Source organism: Haliaeetus albicilla, chromosome 24, assembly GCF_947461875.1.
Source record: "Haliaeetus albicilla chromosome 24, bHalAlb1.1, whole genome shotgun sequence".
NCBI lineage: Eukaryota > Metazoa > Chordata > Aves > Accipitriformes > Accipitridae > Haliaeetus > Haliaeetus albicilla.
This window is the reverse complement of record NC_091506.1, coordinates 1,938,733-1,965,517: the sequence shown is the minus strand read 5'-3', so window position 1 is coordinate 1,965,517 and position 26,785 is coordinate 1,938,733.

The following is a 26,785-nucleotide window of genomic DNA, read 5'->3' as shown; positions in this document are numbered from 1 at the left end:
CGGCAACTCTGTTTTCCCAGAAATCTTCCTGTCTCCTCTGCCAGCTGCGTTCACAGAATGAAGCTAACTCAGCAAAATGAAGCCAGTTTCTCCCATGCAACTGGAAGTGCAGAAGTCTTATCCACAACCTGTTTGGAGATGCAACCAGACGTACAACGAAAGCAGCAGTGAGTACTTATTCACTGTGCCTCCATCTCCTCTTCCAACTTTATGAGCTGAAGGGTCTACTGCGAAACGTACCCATCTTCCAGGGAATGACAAAGAGCAGGAGCAGGGACAGGTCTCCTCCAGAGACTTTGCACCCATGTTGGCTGTACTTCCTTTGGTGGCTTCGTCACTTCATAGAGCATAGACTTTGGGGGGCTATAACTCTGTGGTTTTGTTTGTATTTCTCTGACAACCGCAGTGTGGAGAGCTAGTCCTGGCTGAAACCTCCTTGATAATGGGTGTTGTATGAATAACAAAAGACTTTGTTGTAAATGCACCGGATAAAATACAAATCTGCAGTATTTTGAAAGTTTTTCGTCAAAAGACCTTATCCCTAACCTATTGAAGAAGGTTTTTCATCGATCTGGTGGGTGACACATAACATTTATGTAAATGTTGATACATACAGTTTGGTTTGAAGCCAAAGATGTCTCCAAAATACATTGCAAAACAGAGGAAGCCCTCAGCTGTAGGCACTGGAAATTTAACTTCCAGAAACACTCTGATTTCCTAAAGTGAGAAATTAGCAATAAACCCCCATAAATAAAAAAAAGTCTTCCTTTCATATTAAAATAATAATAATAATAAAGGATTTCTAATAAAATGTCCATAGAAATCAGCATGATCTGTGTCAAGCATTTCTTTTCTTTTTTTTTTAAGGGCCTTACCAGTAGGTATTTTTACATACAAATAGAAAACACAAATGACATTTAAGAAATTAATATCCTCCAATTCCTCAGAATTTCTGTGTTTTTTAAAGGAGATGGTAACACTTTTATTGTCAATCCTGAATTACGTTGTTTCACCTACATTAGTTGCGCACTGCATCTAGATTCACCAGCTGCCCACTGATAACTAGCCAAATAGCAAGGAGCGGTATAAACCATGGTATGAGAAAGGCAGTGAAATACAAAATGCCTACCCAAATTACATCTATTTATTCTCTGTAATCTTTGTGCCATGATCCAGAAGACTGATGATAATCCAGGAATAAATGTGTACCTTTTACACAACATTAACTTACTTTCTTCTAGCTTGTCAAACAGCTTTGGGATTTATTATGTGTTTATTGTATGCCTCACCAGTTTCTTTCCAACTGGGGGACTGCATATTTATTTTTACCTTCCACCTTTGAGCATTGAATTTGGTTTAGTGAATCATATTTGGTAATAGATTTTAGCACTACAAGACTGCAAATTTCACGTATTATTTGGAACAAAGGGACATGGGGGATCCAGGGGTGAAAATGCAAGGTAACCGAAAACTGCCACTGCAGGAAAAAGTTTTCCACTCTAGCAAGGATTAATATATTTTCACAGCATTCTATGCATCAAGGCTGTAAAACTGAAGTTCCAGGTGTCTGGAAGGCTGCTTGTTTACCAGAGTTCTCTGTTTCAAATCTTTAGACAATTTTTGGCTGTATACTTGTAGATAACTATTTTCTCATGTTTCATCTCAATAGTTTACTGAGTTATTAGAGTGGCTGAAATTATCACAAAAGTTAAACTAGATTATATTAATCAGTGGTTATAGAATAATTGATTTTTGATGAACTGTTAATGTACCAGGTGCTTGGGTTATTCTTCAGTACTTGCTGCTTTCCCAGTTAGTGCTGTCCATTGAACACGGTATGGCTTGAAAAGGAGCTGAGCCAGTTTCCATCTCAGCTCTGTAGCGCTGTTAATGGCTCTTTAAGTAAAATCTGTTCAATTTTTATTTAAAATGATTCCTGAATGGACACAGCTGGATTCTCCCTCACTGCACTGATACTCCTCTTCTGCAGCTGATTAAGTGCCCAGTGTTAATCCTGTGATTAGAGATATACTGCATAAATGTGTACCTGTTGTGCTTTGCAAGTGCAAACTCCACAGTGAGTTGTGGCAAAGAATTATTCTATGCATTTTTGGGTGGATAAAACTATGTACAGAGAAGTCGTGACTGCCCCAAAGGTCATACTGTGAATGAATGACAGACATTCTCTTTCTTGTTCAGAGTTGTGTTCTGATTAGTGGCATGATGGTTGGGCAAAAATAAACCGAAAAAGCACTTACGCTTTTAGTGATTCATTACAGTATAATTGGGCGCCTCCATTTGAATATCCAGACAAACAAACTTATATGTTTTGTGGCTACTTTTGTGACTGGAACAAAATTTTGCCATGTCTGTTTAAGGTTTTTTTTTTTTTTTGAACCAGCCATTTCCAAAGAAATTGGAAATATGGTGATAACCTGGAACAGGGATAGGACTGTTTAGGTCTATGGTATGTGTGCCATAGGAAAAGAATGTTGCTAGATACCTTCTAATTAGGCAAGTAGTCCTCCCCAGCTGGCCAAACCCTGCTGTACTTTTCTTACCTTGAGCACTTTTAACAGATTTGAGCTGTTCTAATTGCAAATAGGCATTGGTGGGATCCTGTTGGATGCTGTGCTGTGCTCCCATACCATTTATCTGCAATGTCACTCAAATGCATTTCTTCTGGAAAATTTGGGTGTCAGGTCATACAGACTCAGAAAGGAGTAGGACATACTTGAAGACTAACAATTAAGAAGCAGACATAATTGCTGTCAAAATTATTTAGTTCTGACAAGGTTAGATACCATTTTAATTTCTCAGTTATCAACACAACACATGCAGCAACAACAAATTCCTCTGGCAGTGGAAAAAAAATCTTGAAATTGTATCCACTAGTGAGCATAACTAGGGGTGGGGGGAGACCAATGAGTGGTGATATTATTTCTTTAAAGAGTTTTATAATCTCCTAATGAAAATCCTGCACAGAAAGTTGTCACACATTTCTTCTCTATAATTTGAGCCCATTGCCCTCCATGTGCTCCTGAGAAGGAGCTGTACCACATTTCATACCGCGGGAAAAGGGAGGCGTAACATAGGTTGCCAACAACAGCACATCCAACAGCCAGCTATATAGAAAGAAGAAACCGGAGATCTTCAGGGTGTTTTATTTTTCTTCTTAACTTTTATCCCTTTATTATAACTTGCTCTGTCCTTGCAAACCAGGGTTCAATACTGTCCTGTAACAAAACTGAGTAGCATACTCATTTGTATCAGAGAATCAAATGAGGCATTTCCCTTCCATAAGTTACTGTGAAGGCAGACATATGGCCTGGATTTAAGAGCTGGGTAAATTTCTGAAGTAAGTGTTAAACAGAAAATCAGTGTAATAAGTGTATCACTCTTTAATGCTAATACAGCTACAGCTACGGATTTTTTGCTCCTTTAAGGGTTGTCATAAAGTGCAGTGATTGAATTATACTGTTTCCTATCACTTTTTCTTTAATTAATTCTGGATCAAATTCTGGTATATTTGTTAATTGTAGCAGCTTTCAGTTAAGGAAAGAGGTTGGGGAAATATTATTGTTAAAGCAATTTTGGATTAAAATGGGATTAATAACTATTGTGCGAGAAGAATATAATGTGCCTTTGTGCATCTCGGTGTCAAAATGTCGATCTCATTGTGCCATATTTCTTGGGGCAGTGTTTATTTACTGGCCATATCTAAATAAAGTCAGATTGAAGGCTTAAAATAAGTTGATTCTTCTTTTTGGATCTTTTAAAGATTCTGAATCACAGCTTGTAATTCTGCTACGTTCTCTGCCATGTTAAAGCACACCAGAGAACTGAAAGTGATTTTTAAAATGTACCATCTGAAAACAGTGCTCAGTCATTTTAAGATCTTGTAAAGCCACGCTGCTGCAGTTGTCTGTCTGGGCAGTGAAGTTCCCTTACAGTACTAATTAGCAGTATTAGCAGGGCTAATACGTGCCTTGAATGCCCCTTGATGAATGTCAGGGTTACTACTAGAGATTCAGCCCAGATCACTTAACTGGGAGCTAATCCTGGGTCATTCAGTCCTTTGGTCCATTTTCAGATCCAGCACACGGGTGTTGCACCACCAGGTGCAATAGGGCCCCTTACAGGGGTCTGTACCTAATTTATGGCAGGTTTTAGATTCAGTGATCCATGGCTGCTGAATTTCATGAAATAGTCTGCTGGACTTCACTGTAGGAACATCCAATCAACACTGAACACTGATTATGTAGAAGTTATTTGCCAACATCTTCCTCAGTAGCTGGGAACAGAAAACTTTCCAAGTTGAAGTATTACTGGTTTGATACTTGCAATAGTCTTACAGGGAACTGGGCAGTCTTACAGTAAAATTGTAGACTTTGCCTCTTACCCATTGGTGCCACCCGCATTGCAGAGCGGTCACAGCGGAGTGTCTCACAGCTCCCTCCGCTACCACCTCCATCGTGCTGCCAAAGAGGACTTGTATTTGAGGCAGGTACGCCTGTCCTGTGGGGCTCAGCTGATCCCCCCGATTGCTTTTGCAGGAATCTGACAGCTTGGTGCAGTTCCGAAACCAGCAGTTACCAGCAAATTTATAAATGGAAAACAGCGTTTCAATGATGATGTCTCAACATGCATTGAAGAGAAGCAGTGTCCACCCTTGCCTCTCCCAAACTGATGGGACCACAGCAGTGGGCAGTTTCTAACATACAGCACGGAGGAGATGGAGATGCTTCTTGTCCGGTGAGAGCTGCCTGGCAGGGGTGCAGGAGAAGGCAGCTGGTTTGACTCAGACAACCTCCCAGCTGAAAAAAGTGCTTTTATGGCCACCTCGCCCAGGACGTTGAGCGGTGTCAGCCTCCCGTGGAGCCAGTGGACTTCGAATGTTCTCAGCCCTTCTTGGGTATATTTAGCATGCAAGATCAGACACCATGCGGAGCAACTTTTAACTCAATAGAAAGCAAATAACTGATGCAAAGCCACTTTTATGGCCTCTGTTCTGATTTTTATAGCTCTCGTGTAGAACAATTGGATTAACCCAGTCACCCTGTGGTTGCTCCCTTTCCCTGCAAATAGAACCAAAGCAAAATCTTGTTATACCTTTAAGAACAGGATTTTTAGTTGCAGGTTCAAATATACGTAACTAATATTTATAGTCCTTTTTTAGTTTAGGTTTGTTTGTTAGTATGTTTATTTTTGAATTTGTTAGTCCTTAGGACTGTGTGAAGCCTCCTTTGGTTTCCTCACGTGTTTTGTGGGATAGTGATACGCAAAATGCCTCAATATCTCTTATGATTAATGCTCTGGAGGAACCTGTTAATGGTTATGGAATTATTACATGTTTGAAGGCTCTGACATAGCAGATAATTTTCCCCTACTTCCCATGCCCTGGCAGACACAAGATTTAGACTTGCTGACACTCCGCAAGAAAAGCTGTCCTTAGGAGGAGTCCCAGTGCTGGCCCGCAGAGCCGAGCCGTTGCGATGGTGGGGATAAGCTTAAATAACCTCTCTGGCCATGGCCAGCTTATCTAAATGAAAACCCAAGTTGCAAACCCTTTGGAGTCTTTCCCATCACTACTGCAACAGCCTGTATTTAAAAGAGAAAATTAAATGTTTCAGTTTTCAATTTAAAGAGGGTGCAGGTATTTCAGCTCCAAAAAATTACGTGACAGATTCTTAAAAAACGCTTCAGCGTCCAAAAATGACATATTGCAAAATTCCACGTTTTATTCAAAGGAAACCAAAACAATCAACCTCTTTCTGGTAGATAATGGTGGAAATATCAATAAAGGTGTTAATTCTCGGATGCCCATTTGCTCTGGAGATGCTCGCTGTTTTACTTTTTCACTGCAAACCTAGAGCAGCAGCACAGGGGAGTGCTGAATGGTCGGGTTAAGGCTGTTTTGGGAGACAACCAAACTCTGCTATTATGCACAATGCCGCTCGATTTAGCCATGTGTAACTCTTGATCCGATGCCCAGGGGAGCCGGCGGGAGCTCTGATGGACATCAGCTCGCCCTGCAGCCTCGCCAGTGGCCGCTGGCTGGATAATTTACCACAAACCTCCGCAAAGCGGGAGGTAGAGCCGCTGCGGCATCCGCGGAAGGTACCGGCATGTGGCGGGGGAGTCACCCCACGTACGCACAGATCATACTAGGAGAATAATTACAAGAGAATGTTTTTAACGTGAATCAAAGTTATGTTATTTTCAGACTTCTCTGGGGCATAAATTGGAAATCAAACACCCAACAAGTTTGTTAAATTCCTGCTGAAAGTCTCCAAGCTTAATTTAGTCAACATTCTGAATTAATTTTCCTATTAAGTGGATGCTTTCTTAAAATGTAGGGGGAAAATTTTTTCATTGGTAAGATTGTTCTGTGAACCGTTCCTAATGAGCTGCTGTGTCATTCCCTTATGTGTTCTATTTGTCTTGTTTAGATTGCTTCAGTTTTAAGTATTCCAGTCTTCTACTGCCTGTGAAGAGTTTGTTTTATCTGGGAGCTTCAAATAAATTTTAAAAGCTCTTAGAAAACAAAATGTTTTGTTTATTTATTTAAATTGGCTTTTTTTTGAGGTGAGTAGATATACAAACTATTTTAACTTCTTTTATCTATTAGTGTCAGGTTTCTAATCTGAATGCCATTGTCGATAGATGTCCTTTGTTTGTTCCCCAAAGCCTTTTCTTTCTTGTCCCTGAGAACGTACTTGAAGTCAGTAGGGGTTTCGGAGGCCTGGCTGCTCTAGGACCACTCGTGGGTCTGGCTGTAAGGTAGGACTTCAGACTTTACATCTGCAGAGCAGTATTCTTCCCTGGACAAAATAACCTGCTTCATCAGAGAATCCCCTTTGTTTTGAGCGTACAGTTCACTAGGGCTTCTGTCAGTGTAGCAATGACCTAAAATAATAATTTTCCTAATCAGTTTTATTATCTTGATGATATATAATTTTTTATCTCCTATTTAAATCTGGCCACAGGAAAAATAAAGTCCTGCTTATGTTGAAAACCTGTTTCTTTGATTATACTGACATAGCTAAAGCACTATAACCTCCATACTCTGTACACAACTGTGCTGGCATTAACGTGTGTTTCTGGATAACTGTTGCCACTCAGAAATGGAATAGCTATCGCATTGCTGTTGAAGGAACTGTTACGGGTAAATAGTTGTCTGTAGTGTTATAAATGCATTAGATCTTTTTTTGTTTGTTTGTTTGTGTAGCTTTGTGTAGGTATATCAGTATAATTTTCAATTCCAGCTCAGGCCCTTCAGAACTTTTCCTGTTGATTGCAGAAGCAAGTGATTTATATGTAGCAAAGGCAGATCTTTATACCCTGTTCTGCAGCAGGTACCATGTGGTGACGAGTCCCACAGCATCACTGAAGCTCTGCACAGCAGCCTAGCAGTGGGTTATGGCATCTTTGCCTTGGATGGCAGCTCTAGATTCCTTTCACCACAGTAAAATGCTCATGTGGATATGAAAAATATTTATAACTTCTTGGAAACCATTTTTTGAGGTGCCTTTAAAAAAAGGAGGGATGAACATTGAGGGGGGGGAAAACAGTCTCAAGATAAAACAGAGGTATTTTAAAATGCTTCAGGCCAAAACAACGCTTTTATTTTCTGATCGGCTAATTCAAGGTGACTCCCAGGGCCTTGAACACCTTAAAACATTGCTGTGATTATGATTTTTTTTGGACAAGGATATTTCGTGAACATTTTGTGGGATTCACATAGGCAATTTATGTCTTAGGTGGTATATTGCAATTCATCCCCTTTTTGTTCAGCCCAGGGCATCTTTTTCCCATTTTGTGAGAAAAGATCAGATTCTTGTGCAGTGGTGTCATTGATTTTCACTGGATACTATAGCATCTCCCGTCTCTCTTTTAAACCACAGTTCTGGAGAAAACCACTGTTCTGCAGTTCATGCCCGTGGGTGCAGGCGGGGGCTCAGCACACTGCTCACCCCCCGGTGCCGGTGGGTGCCCTGGGTGGTGATGCCCAGGCTGGCTGGGGGACGACTGACAGCATATTTTCTCTCACTGAGATTCTCCTCTGCCTCCATAAATTTCGATTAGAGATTTTCAGCTTCCCAGTATATTCTAAGGAATTGAGTAAATTAGAAAAACTATTGAAGCAAGAGCTTTTCTCTCCCCTTGATCAGGTAATGCTATACTCTGTATTTAATTGAGGAAAGAAGAACTTTCACAACCCAGTGATTCCACTTTTTATTCTTTTTACACTATGAAGTATCATAATATTGTTTAATAGCGTCATACTTATATTTCACGGTCTAATCCACTTTTCTTTTCCATTCCCATTGTATTTTATATAGTTTGAAGTCTTAGAGTCTAGAGTATGTGCTCACGAGGCAGCCTTCTCCCCGCTCCTTGCGAATAAAGCAGCGTTCAGGCATTCATTAGGATTTTTCTTTTTTTTTTTTTTAACTGAAACAGTCCAAACTTTGTGCTGTAAAGAATTATAATGTCCTGTGCATAATGTACATTTTCTTTGCCTTTTCCATTATCTACTTCACAGCATACCACATTTGTCACCGGTTTTCTTTCCTTCTGGCTTAATGAGAATCTCAGGTTTTGGAATGTGCTGTTTCTGTCCTTTGTGTCTAATCTGTGCCCTCTATTTCTCTCCCCCCCTCTTGGAGATAAAACTGCATTTTGCTGCTGTTGCAGTTCCAGACGAATTTGATCAAGATAGAGGAACTGACTCATCACCTTTTCTTGAATCTTTAGGAACGGTACTGGCACACGTGTCCTGGAGGAGACGGGATCAGCGTCGTGCAGCGTCTGGTTGGATTGCTAAGAGAGAACAAGGGGCTCTATTGTTGTTTTCACCCACACTCTGCTGAGGCTTTTTTGGTTTCTGATTCTCTTGATTTTATCTTCTGTAAACAGAGAGGGAAGGAAAAAGCTAAGCTGGTGACTCTGGGAAATTTTAGAAAGAGTACTTGAGAAGGAGAATGTCATGAAGTGTAATGCTTCCCCCAGCGTGTACCATGCATAATATACTGGTGTTGCTCTCTCAAGGGAATTGTCCTGGGACCTGTTTAATTTTCTGTCCCATGTAATGCTAGACCCCTTTATGTGAATTGCTATATGTACCACTTTTGTTCTGGCATAACAACAGGGCTCATAACTCCAGCTTAATAATTTGCCTCGTAATTCAACTGAGATCAATGATAGATTTCTAAAGGCCGTTCAGTCACAGTAGGGCAGGATGAAGTAGTGTTTAAATTGAGATGTTAACCTGTAGAAAGTGCTGCTTTAACAAGCAGGGCCACTTATTTAATCCAAATGCCATGGTTGTATACAAGATGTGGTGGCAAAGGTCAGCATGGATTGCAAGGGAATTGAATTTCTGCAGCGATTGTTTTTGCAGCAAGCCTTATCAAATAGGCTCTTTTTTATATGGTTGTAAACAACACATTCTCTTCTTATTTTCAGCATCAGCTCACCGGCTGTTATTTCCTTGGGGTCTCATTGGCCCTTTTCCTTGTGGTCATTACAGAAGTTTGGGAAGGGAAGAGCACAGAAAATTTTGTGCGCTGCTTTGGTCCAGCACCTCTTACGAATACGGAAAATTGCATCTTACCTAGGGCTCGCGGTGAAGCTTACCGTGGCGAAGAGGTGCGTTTGCTCTGGGGCGCATGCAGGTGTACCTCCTTGCACTGCAGATGAGAGGGCTTTCGAGTCCTTTCTGCGGCATTTCCCAGCGATGCGCCAGCCATCGGTTTGCTCTCACCCAGCGCCGTGTCTCTGGCCGTCCCAGCCCTGAGCGAGGTGAGGACCTTGCTGCTGCCCGGGTGCGGGTGGCCAGGAGGTTCCGGCCCCGTCCTCGTCTCATGCGCTAAACCCGTACCTACGCGGGCGTGCGCAGCTGATGCTTCTGCAGGCAAAATGCGTTAAAGTAGGCGGGTTTTGCGTGTGGACTTGTTAAATGCTTGTTTTGAGGTCGGGGAAGAGCGGTTGGGTTGGGTGGCAGAGAAGACGAGAAAGATCTGGGAGATTATCGTGACCTGACCTACCCGCGTACGTTGCAGTTGCGCAGAAATATGGGAAAGTCTTTTGCAGGCCTGTTCAGAATTGCCCTCGGAATTCAGAACCGGGACCTGAATTTGAATTTTTGCCCTTTCTTGTGCCAGAGGACACCAGAAAATTTTTAACGGGTTTGGATTCTGATCTTCCCAGCCTAACTGGTATGTTTAAATCCAAATAACTAGAAATCCATCTTTAATAGGTGGTCCGTAATTTCTTTTTTATCCCATGTACAGTTTGCTTTACTGCTCCTCACAATAGTTATTGTGCCTATACTGCCACGACACTTGGTTTATGTCTTTTTTCTATATTCCCTTAAGCCTCGTCTCTGCTCTTCTATTTTTATAAATTACTGAAATGATAGTTTTTATATCCAGTGCTGCACTTTGGCAAGGCGGGCTGGTGGAGTTTTTAAGCATGATGATATTTTTCTGTGGAGGTTCAGTCTCCTATGTTTTAATTAATGCTCAGGCCAGCTAAGCATTTTGTTGTTTTTTTTTTTCCTGGAAAACAGCATTTGTTCTAGCAGTGCTGATCTGTGCAGCACTGTTGCTATGCAGCAAGCTCAACTTCAGATTTTTTCAGATTTTGTTTTGAGCAAACTCCCCCAAATCCAAAGATTTTTCTTTTGTTTGTTTTGCTTTACTGGGTCAATGTTTAAGACTGCAATCTGTGCTATTGCAAGATAATTTAAAAAATGATGCTTCCCACCCATTGCAAAGAATCCAGCAAAATAAAGTGTCTATGCAGAGGGGAACTTTGAAAGGAAAAGGAAAAGCTGTTGTGTTATGCAAAAGAATTTTCTTGTTTCTTTCAACTATGTCTCTTGAGATTATAATTCTTTGACTCTATATTTATCATTCAAGCTAGTGGAAGATATGATTCCTTCACTTCAGTTTGTCACATAGGTAAATACTATTTTTATTTTTTTTAAAGCAAAATGAGGATGCAGAGTAAATGTAACAGTCCTCTGAGAGTAAAATGGATACTGTAAAATGCATGCATAGTTTTCTCACGTTCATAATATTGCTATTAACATTATTTTTGAATTTCTGAATTCTGTTTTTTTTTATTTAATAGTAACTTTTCTGTTTGAACAGATGGAGTTGTATAATGTAAAGGCAATCAATTCTCATACAAAGAATGATAAATGAAGAACAGGCAGAAACTGTAAGCGTTTTACATCTGTAAGGAGTTTTAACATATTATTTCATGTTACAATGAAGTTTCTTCTAATGAATAATTGCTAACTTATCGCAGGTTTTGGCAAAACTAAACTGTTTTCCTTCCTTTCTTCTCTGGTAGGTAGAGAAATATTGCCTTTTAGTTTTGATCTGTCCTTCTATAATCCACCAAATCACACTTTTGATTTGTGTTTTTAATGAAATAGAAACAGATTAAGTGACATGGTGGAGATAGAGATGTTGCGCATCAAATCATACTATCACAAATTGGTATAAAAATTCACAAGAATGGGAATTTACATTTACATGTAGTGGGAGAGAGCTCCTTTGAGTTTCAGGGTTTAAATTTGATCATGAAAGGGGATGGAAAGAGTCAGAAAGAAAGAGGAGAGTCAGAAGAATATTGGGATTGCAATTTTAGTTATTATCTATTTAAATCTGCAGCCAGGTTCTCCTGAAGGAAAGAGAGCAGGCAGCTCTGGCTGAGCCTGTACAGAAACCCTCTTCCTCTTCCTCCTCCTCCTCCTCCCTCTGCCCTTTCTCCCGTCATGAGAACAAGTTCTCTAGCAATTTATTGTCAGCATCCAGGGAATTTTTACAGGTCATGTCGGGACATGTTTCCTTAAGCAGCTCCTTGAAGGAGAAGAGCAAGGTCCCTAGCCTGAAGAGAGCACATTCTGATTTTACCGGCAATGTGATAAGATGGGAGGTGACAACTGGGCTTTGGGGACTGGGTGCAGCGAAGAGGGTCAGGTCTGGTCTGAGTCACGATCTTTCTTTCCGAAATCGGAAAGCAAATCATTTACTTTACTCAAGCAATCAACAGGGCAAATGTAATTAACTTTACCTGAATATTAATGTTAGTGAATATTAATGTTAGTTTATTCTACTTGTAGGAGGGAACAGTATTTGAAGGAAATTTCCTGCTGAGGTTAGAACAAATGTGAGCTCTGTGTGTGTGTGTGTGTGCACATGCAACGTTTAACTAACTCCGGCACAGCAAAACCCAAAACAAACAGCCTGGAGGCTTAAATCTAAATGCCATTTATGCTAGTAGTGTAATCCAAAGCTAGTAAATATATTCACCATAAAGGTCTGCACCTAGGAAGCCCAAGCTGATCTGAAGTTTTGCTATGAACTTTTGACTCACCTTTGCAAAAATATTACCTGTGTACAGTTGACCATGTTTTGCACTTGATATCTGAAATTCAAAATTCATACCTGGCTTCAGTGCAGAACAATGTGAAAAGGTGATGAAGATTTCAGCGGCGTTATTCAGACTGTCTTGTTCAAAACGTGTGGAGACTACAACTTCTGGCAATCTAAATCAAAAGCTATGTCCCAATGCCCTATTAATAAGACATTTTCCACTGCCAGCTATTTCCATTGAGTTTGTTTTGTTGAGGCTGAGAAGTTAGAATTGGAAGTCACACCTAATTTTCCCCATTTTCTTAAGTAACTAAGGAGATATTTTATATATGATTCTTAGCATCACATTTTTGGTCACAGCTCGACCTCCTCAGGGTTCGGAGCCTTTGATGTTGTTACATATTGTACATTTCACAGATCCTTTGTCTTAGAGGAGAATTTCTGCCTGACAGACACACGCACACACACACTCACATATATGTGTTGTCAAAACATTATGTGCCAGCCTAAATTATTTGGTAGCAATAGGAAAAACACCTGCTTCCTGAGAACATTCCTTCCTTTCAATTATCCACAAGAATTTTTTTGGAGATGTATTATTTAAAATGGTAATGACAACCTGATGTAAAAAATAGGTTATTTTTGATTCTTCTTGTTCCACTACTTGACATTAGGGTACATTGTTCTGAGTCCCATTTCATTATGTGCAAATGGCTTTCAGAAGGTGAAGTAAACATATCCTATTCTTTATCCATTACATCCGTGTCGTCTATGATATGCAAAACCTTTTAGGACTTACTGTGCAGCAAATGTTGCTTTTTAATTATAAATACATATAAAATATGCAAAAAGATAAAGTCGACATGAGCAAAGAGCAGGAACATGAGATATGGGTCTTGAAACCATTGTGCTTTTAAGCGGGGTGGTAATTTTTGAAAATGAATGATAATATTTGGAGGTGCATTTTAAATAGCTTGAAAACTTTGGGACTTCAGATTGTTAGCACTGTTCTTAAAAGTTACTTTTCTGTATGGCTGTCTAAATAGTATGTAATATTTATATTTGTCATATGTGTCTGTCTAATTAGATACATAACTTCTTTAGATACATAACTATCATATGCAAAGCATTTTAAGATACTTACTTGTAGGTTTTAATAGTAGTTGCTTCTTAGGGGTATTTTTGAGATGAGAATACCGATCCCTTTTACAATATTACAATCTATGTAAACTGGAATACATAAATAGGGGCACGCTTTTCCTCTTCTTACACATCTTTGCAAATATAATCCCAGGAGGGCAGAAGCGTGAATTAGCCAAGGGGCTTTTTTCTATCGTCTGAGTTGGGGCACGTCAGATAGAGGGCTTCTGCCAAAATAATAATGATTAGCTGGTATGAAGGGTGGGAATAGGGTGGAGATGCTCAGGAACAAGCCCGAGGGAGGAGGACCCGTCCGTCAGGCTGGGAGTGACCAGGGGCAGGACACGGAGGAGCCGTCGGGGTGGGGAGCGGAGCTTCCCAGACGTGGTTTTGGTGGCCGGGTCCCACAGACAGATGATGGCCTTATCTCGGGGCAGTCGGGAACTGGGCAGGTCGACGGGAGAAAAACTGCGGCTGAGCTCTGCCAGGAAAAACGATACCAGGGAGGGATCAGGCTTCTGCCTTCTGCTGTCACCCTCAGCTCAGTTGTGTCAGGCCAGGGGTTTGTGGGAACAGCTGGATTGTGGGAAGCTTCAGATGTTTTAAGACATTTCCATTTACTTGTTTCTTTACAGGACACCTCGCCAGACCAAATGACATTCAATTAATTCTGGAGTTTTCCTTGTCCAGAACGAAAGCAGTTGCAAAGCAGAGCTTGCATGAAGAGAGGGGATGGAAGCAGCTCCTGCTTGCTAGTGGGAATGTAGATGTTTTTATGACATCTGGTGGTCATAAAATCACTACTACTGTAAGTGAAAATGGCAGTTCAAAACCTTCTGGAGAAAATTCTTCCTTTCAAGACAGACATACACACATATATATGTATATGCACCCTACATATATACACACACACACATATGTTTGTTGTATTGGACTTCTATGTTCCCTACCATCTGTTGCTTTAGGCCTTTTGCATATTTATTATATGGAGTTAAAGATGATCATATTTTTCAGAAAAAAAAGCTATAAAATATTAAAGATGGGGAAGAAAGGAATCTTTATTTAGCCAGGAAATTTAATTGAAGTTAGTGTAAAATATGTTGGCATAATGATTCCATAATTTGGCCCATGTTAAACAACACTTGAGATTACACCACATATTTTCACCTACAGCTTTCACTGCATTCAGCCCAATAGCACCAGTCATATTGCTCCTGTGCCTTTGTATTCATTATTCTAAGAGTTTTAAACCAACCAAAAGGGATTTTGAATGTATGCTGCAGGCATTGGGAGGGGGATATGGCAGGATTTATTTGTTTTATTACTGGCCCTAGGAAATACATGCTTATTACTGCACAGTATGATGTTGTGTAACAGTAGCATTGGATATGGGGTGAATTACTGAGTTGGCTGTTGTAATTAGAAAGATAGCTTGTAAGGTTTCATCCAGGCTAAAATAAATGGAGATACTGCTATTGCCTTTAGTTGGCTTGGATTGGGCCCGTGGTATATCGTGCTTTTTACAAAATACCTACTACAAATCTAGAGACTTTGTAATACTCATCAGCTTTTTTTAGACAAATGATATTGTTGGCTCTTGCCTGACCTAAATTATTACGAGAGTAAGAAATGCAAAAAACCAAGTTAAATTCCTCTTTAGCAGAAATTTCAGGCAATGGACACTTTTCCATGAATATTTCATACAAAGATATAAATAATTCCGTTGGATTTTGAAGATCAGAAAGTGACTACTTGGATGATGTAGTGCGTTTATGTAAGCCTTATCGCTTTGTGCATGCTGTAAGAGACATATTCATTCATGGAATTCAAGTCATGTGTGGGTAAATTTGACATTTTTCCTAAATTTCTTTTAAATAGCTATTTGTTTTGATTGCTTAAGACTGGAATAGACAAATATAGCACCATCATTCACCTCCACTGTTACCTGAGAGCTGCACACACTGAAATGTTTTTCACAAAGCTTTTGCATTTTAAGAATGTTTTATTCATTTTCTAATACTAGTGCTGAATCTATTGTGCTCATAAAATACATGTTTGTTAGATTACTGAAGTGTAGGTCTCTCCGAACCTTCATTCAAATATAAAAATCAGCTTCACTTGATTGAATTTGCCTCCTCCTGAACTGATTTTTAAGGGTTTTTTCTGTAAATGGTGGTAATCTCTTCATATTAACCAGGGGAAAAAAATAAGAACTACGATTGTTTTTTCTTTGTGTCACAGTCCCTGCAATTTAGGCAGAGAATTCTGTTATCCATCTAATAAAAAAGTAGATTTCTTTATCATGAAGAAAAAACTTGAAAAGGTGCTTAGTTTCACCATAAAACACTAACCAAGAAGACAACCCTAGTACCTGAAATTTTTTTATTGGAGGAAAGAACTCCTGATTCTTGAGATGCTACATGCCGTAAGTGTAACTGTTAGTTACAGCCCTTTCTGCATGCCCAGTTCCTCCCTGAATTCTTTTCCAAGAATCACATTTACACCAGCTTCCTCTGCTTCTCATGTCTCTTCCTCCTCTCTCCCGTTTGAAGGACGGACTGTCTGGCAAAGAAACAAAAGAAAATCATAAAAACATCTAAAGAGCTTGTTCCTTAAATCCCACAGAAAACAACTGCGAGCCGCACATCAAAGAGCACAAACAAAATATTGCCATATCAGAGTCTCCTGTGCATCAGGAGTTTTTTACTGTGCAATACGCTTATCCTGCAAATACCGAAACGCCTCTCAGACAACAAGCAGAACAACTCTCTACCTGTCAGTGTGCCCTCCTACTCAGACATCTGAGAGCAAAGTAGACCTCATGGCATCCTCCGAGGTGCACACCGACACCGCGGCTCACGTGGGGACTGGTGGCCCCTTGACGACTCCAGGCAGGTCCTACGTGAGCATCCCCTGCTCTCCCCGCGGAAGGACCAGCCGTTGCTTGGGGATCCAGGTCCCAGCTCATTACAGCTTTGTGAGTCCTGTCGGACCTGCCAAAAGCAAGCCCGGGAGCAGGAACAGCGGTTTTCTTAAGGTACCACATGGTCTCAGAGAGACAGGATACAAACCCACCTGGCTTTACACAGAAGGGAAGGTTGCAGCGTGTCCCATGGCAAGGGTTCGTTCCTGGGGTGACAGCCCCCAGCCCGCAGAGCTGCTGGGGTCTGTAACCAACAGAGCAGGGACCTCGGGTCCCTCAGGTCAACAGGGGTCTTACTCAGCAGGTTCTGCTTTTAATCTTCATCCGCACTGTAAGTTATTAAAGTCATCTCATTGAAAATACTAGCAATTGAAGACTTATAGACGTAGTTTAAGTCTTCTGTCTTCTTTCTGATATGTTATTTGTTCCAATCACATCCTGCTTTTCTATGCTTAATTTTTCAGAAATTGCAATGGTCATTCAGTTAGCTCCCCCCCACCCCCGGCTTAGATTTTTGCCTCTGTTTTACCATGGTAAAACTAGGATTCTTTATAATATTTCCAAGCTGCATTTCACTACAATTTTTCACAATTTATATGATCTCTTTTGTAATGCCAAATGTGCTACTAGTACATGATAAATCTGTACAGCAACGAAGAACTTTTCTGTTTCTCTTCTCTTTACAGTTAGTCTTATAGTATGACAGAAAATGTTACTTGCATACTGATTTGATAGATACCACAAAACAAGGACAAGGGAAAATGAGTTAGCAAGGCAAGCAAATTTACCAGGCCAGAGTCAAGAAGATAATTTTAATGAAACAAAATTCAAATAGGTGGGAAAGTACGTAAGGTAGCAATAAAATATGCCATGAGATGTTTGGATGAAACGCTGAGATCAGGTGGAAAGAATCCATCCACCCAGGTTAGAGTCCAGAGAAGCTACTGCCAGGTTGTCCCAAAGTGACAAGAAGAAAGCAGGAAAGCTGATACGCTGGAAACACTATCCCCTTTGATTAAAATTTTTTTGATTTATTGCTGTTGTCATGCACGCGTCTCCCCCAACTCTTTTGCAGCTGGTATGTAATTGCATTGCTGTGGAATTTGCCCAAATTTCATTCTTTCAAAGTTTTTCTGCTTTATGTTTGGTCAACATTTAGAGCTTTGCAAAGCGGTTCCTTATAGACATGGATTTCTTCAAAGATGAGAATCTGCTTCTTCGAACATTAAATAGCACGCAGGCTAACAAGCTGCCAGCGCGTGGTAGAGCTTTCTGCCATGGTTTGGCTGAAACACAAGGCTGAAAGGTCTGAATAAGGTTGGGGCTAAACCACAGTGGACATCTCCTGGACCTTACTTAGGAAGTACAGGGAGAGATAAATAAAACGGAGCTAAAAGGACCTTCCCAAATTCGTAATACGAAAGATTGGCATTATGTCTAAGGATGCCTGCATACAAGTAAATTGGATTAGCAAGATGCGACATTGCTTTCACCATGAAAGTATCCTATCTCAAATTATTTTAAGATACTTTCAAAACAGAGTGGAATTAAAATATTGGTTTTAAACTATCCAGGGAAAAGGTGCTGGGCTTCTTGCACAATCATTTTTATTGCTTTTTATAGTCTTTCTCCACCCTCAGTCATTTAGCAGTTCCATTTCCTGAAATACCAGCGGTAACTCTCTCCAGTCTTTGCCTGCACGGATACTCGCTGTGATAAGATCTTTTCATTCCTCAAAATAACTCCAGTAAAACCCTTCATCACTTTCTCACTATTTTGGTACAAATGTAGTCTAAACTGTATTTTTTAGACAGTATATTAGCTGTTAGCCATAGCTGCAGACATTCGTCCATCTCCCAGCGCCTACATCACTTGCTGTGAGTTTTGCAGCCTGAGAGGTTTTTAATTTACCATAGTATTTCATATTCCATACTTTATGTTTTGTACCTTGACATTTAACTGTTATTGACCCCTGGTGGCATAAGGCTTCAAATGGCAGGAGAAACTTAATGAAGCACTTTACATGTCAGTCATAAAATGAGGAAGCATGTTTGACTGCTGCTGTTCTGAATCTGGACTTATTTTCATTTATATCTCTCATAGCCAAAGGTAACATCGCAATGGATTTTTTTCTTGCTTTTATAAATTGAATAGCCAGTTTTCTTCTAGGTTCCCTCAGGAACCTGTGAGTGAAATTGTTTCCTGTCCTGCAACATACTTCAGAAACTTTCCATTCCCGAATTGAGGTGAGTGTTTTTGTTTCTTTATTGTTGCTTTTTCTGAAAGTAATACGTTCCATTTCTGGTCATTTCAAAGCACTTTGATTTGTATCAAGTTTGAATTTTAACTTTTTTCTTTACTTTTCAAAATGAAAAGTATTTTTCAGCTTTGTCAGTTCAGGAAGTTTTTTATATCAGCCTTTTCACATAAACAGTATTAGTTTGGGCATATCGTATTTTTAAATAAGAATATTTGGTAGAAAAAGTTGCAGCCGTTTCTTGTACTTAAATTTTCCCTGATATGTGAGGGCCATAGCGTATTCATCTGTGAGGCTATTTTCCTTTGAATCTTAAACCTTTCCAGCTAATTTTGATATCTAAAATTAGTTTCAAATTGTCTTTGCACCCTTATTTTTCCCTTTTGTCTGTTCCAGCTTCTCCTGTCTTTCGTTTCTGGGCATTTTCTGGATTTACCTCTTGTCCTGTGAAATCTGCTGGGCCAGACACAAGCTGGAAGTGCACCTAAGCACCTTTCCTACTTCTGGGTTCTTCAATATACAACTGGAGCCAGCTGGTGAAGCACACATTGCTTAGCTCTTTTAATAACATCTTAATAACTCCAACCTATTTGTAAGGGCAATTGTGGTGTACTCGCTGCTATGAGTAAATCTGGTGCTTTTGATAACGACCATGAAATCTTTGAGGTAAATAATGTAAGGCACAGTAGTCAACAGTTCTGGTTTTGCAGCTTTATAACTGGAAATTATTTCTTTGGAGGTTTTATTTGTTTTTAATTAAAAGCTGTGTGTTTCTTACCTGTATATACTCAAGAATCGCTTTTGATATAGGCAATTAAGGAGATTAATCTTTAACAGCTGCATAAGAAATTTCCAGAGAGAATGTGACTATGAAAGAGTTAACTGTAATGATTTCAGCACCCCAGACTTCTTGCCCTGTCTCCTGCAGAGACCATGCATTACCTTCTGCAAAGTGCATCACATGCGGCAGCACTCTGAGAGCCCCAGTCACAGGGGACTGCTGGGGAAACTGGTACTACAGACGGTGGTTAGGGCTGTAAGGGAACAGTCCGCTGTCACTATGAGGTGGGGGTGTTGCATGGGATGATGCTGTGGTTTGTATTTTCTGGAAATGCTTTGTATTCACAACGTGAATTTGCCTCATTTTCCGTAGCCTGCCTCAGTGCTTAGCTCGGTCGTCCTTGTTTTGCCTTTCATTTCCTCTTCCCAGTATGCTATCTGGCATTTTACTGAATGTCATTTTTTATCCCATTTCATTCTTTCAACTTCAGACAATTGGGTTCTGCTCGTGCTTTTTCAGCGTGAGGCCACCCTGGGTTTTACCAGTATACTGAATAATGGATTGGGTTTAATCTTGACCAAAAGTCTGTTTTGGCTTTTTTTGTCTTTTTTTATTGTTTTGTTTTCTGAAGCATGCAATGGGATCTTTTAAATCATCCCTTCTAGTGTTTTTCTGTGTATCAAAGTATCAAAAACTTGTCTACGGCTTTCCCTGGTCTTCTTACCACTTCTCCTCAGTCTTCTGGGTTCTCACCTATTCCAGAAGGTTTTAAAGCCAATTACTAATGGCTCTTAAGTTCACCAGGATGAATTTTACTACGCCCTGATGAGTTGAATGCTTTTGATTTCCCTAAGTGTTCTTTGACCTGTATTTTTTTTCCCTAGACCTTTCTCTGCTGATGCTAACACCGTGGATACCTCATGTCCAAGGACAGAGGCAAGTCGGGCACCGACATCATCTTTACTCTTTGTGTTTTCTTTGCATTATTTGCTCTCTTTTCTTGTTGAGGATTTAAAACATCCTCCATCTTCCATGTGTAATGGGCTGGCAGAGCCTTTGCTTGCCCTACCTCCTTTGGCTCTTTAGCCCTTTTGATTTTCCTCTCTATATACCAGAGGAAAACTGTCAAGGTTCAGAAGCCTTTTTAATGACTTTTTGAAGCAACCCCCTTAAAAAAGAAAAGTTAATCACTCCCAACTGCCAATACACTGCACTTTAATAGCTGTCAGAGGAGTTCTTTTCCTGACCTGGAGGAACTGTTCTTTCTCTCCGTGTCAGTATTTTTTTCCATAAAATTGCCCTGTTATGAAGAGAATCATCCATGATACAGTTTGTGTGGGTCTTCAGTGACACAATATTTCAGTGCTGTTCTTTCTCGGAAATACACATTAAACTTTCAGAAAGTACAGAGTAAAGAGCATTTCCCTCTCCCTTCAAAAAAGAAGAAAAAAAGAAGAAATTGTTCAAAATTTGGAGCACAGCCTCTGCCAAGTAATTCTCGTAATTTAAAAACAAACAAACAAACAAAAGTGAATTTTTCAGGCTTTGAGTTCTACACAAAAGAAGAAATATCTGGGGTTCATTTCAGAATTTCAGAAGTCATCATCATTTCTTCTTCCAGTGAGGGTGCACACTGAAACCTAATGCCTGGTTCCATTTGTGTGTGTTTGGAAGTGTCCCAGGGGCTGTCCGCTTCTGCTGAGGAAGCTGGAAACCCATGTGCTCATCATTTAACGCGGCTGAGCTGCATGTGTCATTTGCCCCATCATATTTCAGGTACGTATTATGTGCTACATGAAACTACTAAACTCTGCACTACTAAAACTATGTTGTTTTAAAGCTACAAATTGCCACAGACATTACCTTGCCTCTCTTACTGAGAGCGAGCTGGATGTGCGGAGAGGGTACAGCAGCGAGGCCAGCTAAGCTGCCTGTGGCTTTTGTCAGTTTATTATACTTTAACACAAGAGCTCAAAGCTACAAAGCACAAACACTTCCCCTACCTAAAACTTTGTAAATATTCAGAAGTATGCTAATCTAGATATTTACATGCTGCTGCTTTGATTGTTTTCCATTTTTTTTCTAATACACAGAGCTCCATTAAAAGATTGGCAAACTATTAAACTGCTCAAAGAAATTACCAGTTTTCCCTGCTCTCAATCATCTGTTAATTCTTTTCCTTTTGAGAAGTGCAAAATTTTCTCCTCTACCTGCCAGGCTCTGTGTAATTAACGCTGTCTTCCTGTTCTCCCAGCTCCTACACCTATTCCTTCCCATCTCTCCATGACACCGTTTCCTTTGCAAGTTTGAAGAAACCGATTATTCTGCTAAAAAGGCAAAAAATTTCAAACTATTTTTCATGTGAGAGCAGAAACATCAGCTGCAGTTTTGCTTGAAAACTGCTGCATAATTTTCTGAGAATGGATTTAAACTCGCGGATTCCGGATCTCTCTGGAGCTAGACCCTGCTCCAGCCCCTTTGGGGTCTGCAAAGGGGAATGTGGCACCAGCCCGGTCTCCGGAGCTGGGGACGGTGCCCACCTCCCCGCTGCTCTCCCAAAGGATGCAGCTCACATTCCTCTCTATCCACGAAACTGCACGTCCTGGAAAAGGAGGGTGGAAGAGGAAAGCATTCCTGGTCTTGCTGATGCGGAATGGGAGCGTGCAAGGGAGTGGAAGGGACACTTCACAGGTGATTTTTGAGTTTCGTTGTGGATCTCCCTGCTGCCATGCAGTCAGCAAGGGACCTGACACCTTCTCCCAGAAAATTTAGGGGAACACCGTAACTGGTATCTTCATGCGCACAGACGCATATCCAACACGGTTAAAAACCTGCCTTAAATCAGTAATGAAACAAGCTTGATATTCAAAATCTAAAATGAAAGTGTACATCTACATTGTAAGAGAAATCTTTCTGCCATCACTCAAGTAAAATTCCTTGCAGGATTTGGTGAAAACATTTGCATTACAGAACCAAATTTCAGCCAGCATCTAACTGAGTTTCTCTACAAATTATCACAAGGCTTTTTTTCTTACCCACCGCCCCTCAGAGACAAACCAAATGTTAAAAAGGCTAATCTGTAGGTAGGTAATACAACATTCCTTACACTTAAATACCATGTCTGTGCAGAATAATTAACTGTGATTCTTGTTTTAATAACAGGATGAGTGCACTTTAAGAAAAGGTAATGCCAGTGGTGGTCGAAGCATACCAATCTTAGCTAAAAAATATGTCTTTTGGCTAAAAGCTACTGTCTGCCTGATGGGAGGTTACTGGTTCAATTGGTTTGGATATTTTTTAAGTGAATCCTCTTTTCCTGGGGTTTAAATAGGGTTGAGATGTACCCTAACTTTTAAGAACTGGTGAATATAACATGGTATTGAAAATATAACAGCCTATTGAGAAGGGAGTTACTTTGCTGTATTCTTCAGGTTTTTTACACTTCTTGCAAGTTTATAAATGTAAACCAAACATCCAGTCTTTTAGATTTTGCGGCCAGTTGCCATGGTTGTGCCTCTTTTGCATTTTTGTTGTAGGATTGTGCCAGGGAAAGCCGCCACTGTAGAAGCAAGGAGGTTAGTTGCAACTTTTGGGGCTGCACTGTCTCATGGCCCCAGCAACGTCTCCCTTCTAGGAACTTGCTCATTTTAACCTTCCTGGCCCAGCTTTCTGCCATTATGTAGCAAGAGGATTTCTAAATTAGCTTTTGCATTTTTTCACAATCGTAGACTGTTTCAGTTGTGTAGGATTTCACTTGGCTACAAAATAATGTGAGTTGATGTCAAAATCTCTTACAGACCCGAGCTGCATAATACAGTAAAAAAAGGGTGGGGGAAGTAGTTCAACTGCTCATCTTAGAATTAGCAAATAGTGGTGCCTTGAGCCTCGATACAGAAACTGGGGAAAAAGTAAATCCCTGCCTCAGATGCCCTTACTAAACACATTGGTTCTCTCCCACCAAGCCAGTGCATCAGCTAAGGAAACGCTTTATCAGGGAGCAGGAGGCATCAATGTACCACAGCATTAATGTGGGAAGAACACTGCCAATGTATATTGCGGTTTGGAATAAAACTTGCAGAAGCTGAGTGATGAGGGGTAATAGAAATTCTTTTTTTACAATATTTATATGAAATTACTATTGTCCAAGGGGTCAGGGAGCTGAAGTTTGGAGTTTGTTTCAGCTTTAGGCAGCTGAAAGTGTTTCTATTTTTTTTTATTTTTAAGATGCCCATAAAAAAATGAATGTCTTTTTTTTATTTTTAATATGGATGTTAAAGATTTAGAGCAGAGAACCTGTTTCTTTATGAATATCACAGGAAAGAGCTACTTTGGCACTCTGTCTTACACAAAACCCGAAGGCCATTCATTCATCTACCTCATCGATGCCGAAGGCGGGGGGTGTCTGCAGCCATTTTATAGCTGTCACTCCCCAGTGGGACGGAACAGGAAAATCTGTTGGCAAAAGCAGACTTTTCCTTATGTTTTCTGGTTTTCCAATATGTTGTCTGAGTACTTCCAAGTAAAACACTTCTAGACGTGTCTGCCAGCAAGCAACAGAAATGAAGTCTGATTTCTTTTTTACATGACGATCTTATGCCATGGTGGGGGAGAAGGCAACCCCCAAACTCAAAGTTAGAATCGGTAACTCAAGCAAGAAGTTTTCATTGACAGTAAAGAAGTATTGCTGTTAAAGGCTAGTTGCATAACGTGCATCACTCCCGTGTATAATCTGACTGACTCACCTGGAGGTATCTGGCTGGATACCTGTGTTTGGGGATGCTGGACCCTACATGCTGGGCCTGGGGTAAGTACCCAGAACTCGCGATGTTGGGGCCATTTCTCCTTTCCCATGGCTGGAAGAAGGGTGTGATTATGGTGTAGCAGGGTACAGCCATTTGGCCAACCTGTGTGGTTTTTCATGGCCTTAGTGGAGGTCAAAAGTTTGATGGACATTTTACAGTGCATAAGGAACAAGGAAGCAGTTTGTTCCATATTTGCAGATAATTAAAACTCATTTTAAAGTCTGTCCCTATTCTAAATTGTATTAATTACTCTGCAGCTAATCCTATGCAATCTGTGGGCCCTTAAAAAAAACAAAACCCAAGCTTTAAATGGATAGAACCTAATTTCACAATGAATATTCCTCAAATTAGTCTCTCGTGCCTACAAAACAAAAACAATTTGAAAGTTCCTACAGCCAGGAAACTGCCAGCTTGCCATGTGGGTTTGCTGGGTGAATGGCGAGTGATTTGGTTGTCCTAAACATATTGGGAACACTTTCCTGCATTGGTTCCTTGATTTGTACTATTAATAAACATAATTCTTGCTGATGTGAGCAAAAATAATAATAAAAGCAAATAAAGTGATGTCTTATTCAAGTTATATTGGCTAGACTCCGCACAGGATTAGCTGTGAGGGTGCGTGCAGCAAAATCCTTCTCTGCGTCAGCACTGGGGTGGTGTTAGGGAAGAGATGGGAATTCTGGTCTTGGCACATTTACATGGTATTGTACGAGATCCACCATTCGTGGACAATCAAGATACCCTTGATATAGCACAGCGAACAGCTGGCAACACTGGCAACCGTAAGGGGTTCGAGGGTATACCAAGCACTGCAAATGCTTCTGTGATCCTTATGGTCACACTTACTGCTTGCATTGGCCAGGAGCCCCTTGGAAAGGGGTACCTGCCTGGATTTCAAACCCTGCCTTCACTGGAAGTGTAACTACTGCCGCAGAGATGGGGCCGAGGAGGTCTGCGAGTTACTCGCATGCCAGCAGTCTCTGGTTGGCAAGTCCTGCTCCCTCCCCTGAGTGAATTATTAGGCAACCATATCTTGGAAAAAAGGGTTACTGACTCCCTTGCTAGAAAAAGGGGAGAGGGAGAGGAAGGGAATCTGCCAGATATTTTTTTTGTTATTGTTTTCTATTGGTTCTGCTTTCCTGGAGAGCATTATTAATAACCCTTTGTCAGGATGCCAGGGATCTGTCATTCTAAATGCAGCATAATTAAGTAGGCAGTATCTGCAGAAGTGTACAGACATTAAAACTGCTTAAATGAAAGAAAGCTATAGAGCAAAATTTTGGAAGGGCACTGGGGAATTTTATTTTCTAAGTGGGTAAAAGGCCAAAGGCCTTGAACTGTAAATACGGCTACAAGATCTCATAGGACAGGACGTACTTCTTAAGTACTTTTGCTTTTTATTGCATCCACTGAATAATACTGGTAGCCCATCACCTTGAGATTTTGTTCAGTCCCAATTTAATGCCAACTAGAAATAATAAAAGGGGAAACAAACAGATTGGAGTTTGATGAGGAGGAAAAAAGTAATTATATGGACAGCTTTGATTGATAAATGCAACATCAAGGTAGCAGAAGTTCTGCTTCTCGTTAATACAACATTTAATATCATCTGTTAGCCATAAACTAATTATTGAGCTGCCTTTGCCAATGCAGTCCATTATTTTCTTTTGTTTTGCACTAGTTGTGTTTGAACTTGACATACAAATATAAGTACAGATTACCTGCTTTTTTCAGATTCTTATCCTACTGCAAAGCAAAAGCAAACGAAGACACACACAAGCGAAAAGAGTAAGACTTTAGTAAGAGTACGGCAAGCCATTCTGTCCTCAAAAAGCCTGGTAGCTGATTAGTATTGATTAGGTCAAGGTGACCTATTCTAATACAATACAGTTCTTACGATCTCGAATTCAAAACAGCTGTAGTAAATAAGATTAATAGAACCAATTTGCTACTCCCAAGTAACATTGTAATATAGCTTCATATGACTGGGTTCACATTGGAAAATAAATTAATAGCCAGTAAAACACAATGGAAGCATGGATATGAATTTCCAGAGCAGTATACAGCCATTAAGTCCTTTATTAATGTGAAGCGCACGAACCAGATTATCAGCTGATATGAAGTGACATGGTTCTACAATATTTAAGGAGCTGTCACAGACTTTTTTCCCCAAAGTTCAGCGTGTCCCAAGTGCTCTTTTACTTCTGTTTTCTGCATTTGTGGTTCAGTTTGCCTTTGGTCGACTACTGCACAGCAGTTAGCTTGAGTGGGTCACCTAAACATACTTAAAACCAGCAGATATAAAATTAAAATCTTTCTGTTAATTCTCTGGAGAGAAGAAAGACAAAATGGTAGGCTAATGCTATGTTGTGATCTATTTCCAGCATCTGATAGATAAACATAACAGGATAGGTTTTCATTCTGGTTAATCTGAATAAAATACATACCTTACGGTGCTCTCATGCTTTAGTTGTTAATATAGCCCCA